Source organism: Lepisma saccharinum, chromosome 7, assembly GCF_977018435.1.
Source record: "Lepisma saccharinum chromosome 7, izLepSacc3.1, whole genome shotgun sequence".
Taxonomy (NCBI): Eukaryota; Metazoa; Arthropoda; class Insecta; order Zygentoma; family Lepismatidae; genus Lepisma; species Lepisma saccharinum.
In genome coordinates this window covers 97778225-97781048 of record NC_139235.1, presented here as the reverse complement: position 1 = coordinate 97781048, position 2824 = coordinate 97778225, and the positions used below count along the sequence as shown (strand labels likewise).

At 36.4% G+C, this 2824-nt stretch overlaps 1 pseudogene; it reads left to right on the top strand.

Moving 5' to 3' along the window:
- Positions 1-458: 458 nt before the first annotated feature.
- Positions 459-2522, top strand: LOC145990371 (glutamate dehydrogenase, mitochondrial pseudogene; annotated as a pseudogene).
- Positions 2523-2824: the final 302 nt, after the last annotated feature.

Sequence of the window (2824 nt, the reverse complement as noted above, 5' to 3'; positions counted from 1 at the left end):
TACTTGCAAATTTTGTGTTTAGATAAACAGAAACTTAATATGAGTTCATGAGTGTGTGGTTGTGCTTCCATATCTCCACTTGATGTCATTTCTCGACACAACAAATGGAAGTTGACTTTCTGTAATTGACCAACCTGCATGCATTACACGTGTAGTGACTGTCATTCAAAGAAGGATATTTCTTAACGTTGGAATTCTGATAGGTGCCACTAGTGTTACCGATATCGAATTATTTTGTTAATCATATGAAATTAGATACAAGAATTGTAGAGAAATAATGAAAAGAAAATTTTGAAATGATTAAAAAAATCGGACTACATCTGTAAATCTTCCTTCATGCAATAATCTTTTTTATCATAATCATGGAACTCTATAGCTCAATGTTTAAAATTATTCATTATACAGTTTTGGGCTTAATCTGGGTTTGGATAAAGGAAAGATTTTGTGAATGATAGGGCTTTGCTTCACTCTTTAAGAAAGAAGAAAAAACAACAGCATGTTACTAGGACATTGAAGTCATAGTCATTGATCATAGTTGTTGATAATAAGTGCTATTTGCTGTAACGTGTTGTAAGGTATCCAGATGGCTGGACTTGTAGTAAAACTTACAAAACCATCATTTTTAAAGCATATTCTGGGCCGCCGAATTCCTTGCTGGGAAGCTACTAAAAATCTTCCAAGCGCTCGGCTATATGCAACTAGCCACGAGATTCCTGCCAGACTTAAAGATGTTGCAGATGCTCAAGATCCGTTGTTTTTTAACATGGTTGAATATTACTTCCACAGGGCGTGGCAGATAGTAGAGGACAAGCTTGTAAAAGAGATGACAAACCATAACATGACTGCAGACGACGCTAAAAAGAAGGTAAGAGGCATCTTAAATATTTTGGAAAATTGTGATCAATTAATAGAGGTATCCTTTCCAATAAAGCGAGACAACGGTGACTATGAGATGATAACTGGATACCGCGCGCAACATAGTTTACACAAGAGACCATGCAAAGGAGGTATCAGGTATGCTACTGATGTTTGTGTCGATGAAGTAAAAGCACTAGCAGCTTTGATGACCTTCAAATGTGCATGTGTGGACGTACCATTTGGTGGAGCTAAAGCAGGATTGCAAATCGACCCTAAAACTTATTCAGAAGCCGAACTTGAGAAAATGACTAGAAGATTCACACTGGAGTTAGCGAAGAAGGGATTTATAGGCCCTGGTATTGACGTTCCGGCACCCGATATGGCGACAGGAGAGAGAGAAATGTCCTGGATAGCAGATACGTATGCAAAAACAATAGGTCACCTCGATATTCATGCTCGTGCATGCGTAACAGGAAAGCCCATCCACCAAGGTGGTATCCACGGACGAGTCTCAGCTACTGGAAGGGGAGTGTTTCATGGTGTGGATATATTCATTAACGATAAATGCTTCACGGACGCACTTGAAATAACTCCAGGGTTAGAAGGAAAGACGTTCATTCTCCAAGGCTTTGGCAATGTTGGTTTACACGCCATGAGATATTTCCACCGAGCAAAAGCCATCTGCATTGGAGTTCAGGAGGTTGATTGTGCGATCTACAGTAAAGATGGAATTGATCCAAAAGCTCTTGAAGATTATAAGACTGCAAATAGAACCATCAAAGGTTTTCCAAACTCGAAAGCCTACGATGGAGACATGTTAATAGAAAAATGTGATATTCTTATATTAGCAGCTGCTGAAAAAGCTGTCAAGAAAGATAAGGCTGATAAGATTCAAGCAAAAATAATCGCGGAAGGTGCAAATGGACCAATCACACCTGCTGCTCACAAAATTTTAATTGATAAATGTATACTGATTGTCCCGGATCTGTACGTTAACGCCGGAGGAGTTACCGTGTCATATTTCGAGTGGTTGAAAAACCTGAATCATGTGTCGTATGGAAGACTCACTTTCAAGTATGAAAAGGAATCAAATTATCATCTACTGGCTTCTGTTCAAGAATCTTTGGAACGTTGTTTTCAGTGTGAAGCAGGAGGCATTCCAATTACTCCTTCTGAATCATTCTTGAAGAAAATTTCGGGAGCTTCAGAGAAGGATATTGTTCATTCAGGTCTGGCTCAAACAATGGAGAAGGCAGGAAAGGCAATCATCAAGACTGCTGAAACACACAATTTAGGATTTGACCTTAGGTTGGCAGCATACGTCACTTCAGTTGAGAAAATCTTCACCACTTATCAACAAGCTGGACTGGCATTTTAAAATATGAACAATGTGTTCATGGGAAGAAAACTTCATTTCTATAAAATAATCTTGATAATGAATATGATTAACTAAACAAATCGTTTATAAAAACGAAATGAAAGAAGTGAATTAAACCAAACATATCACTATTGGTTTGGGTTGCATAATGTTTGTTTGTCAAGCTTTGCATTGTTTGGAGAGTTTAACTTTAAAGTGAATTAAGAACTTGAAGTTTCTATAAATTGTTCATACCTTCTTAAATGTTCAGTTAATGTAGATTGGAATAATTACAATTAAAATACAATTTCACCTCACCACAGTTATCAGTTCTTAATTCAATTTTATAAATTATTTGGAATGAATCACTAAGGACGTATGTACGGTTTTCCATGGGAATAAATCATCATAATAAATCCCATAATTTTAAAAAAGCATTATAGACTAAAATTAAATCTGTCATTCTTTTAAGTTTTGATGGCATAGGTGCAATTTATAAGTTATATAATAATAATAATAATAATAATACAAGGAATATACCAATGGTGGACCATTTGGTACGGATTGACCATGAAATTTTACGAAATGTCCAAAAAACGTAAACTTTTT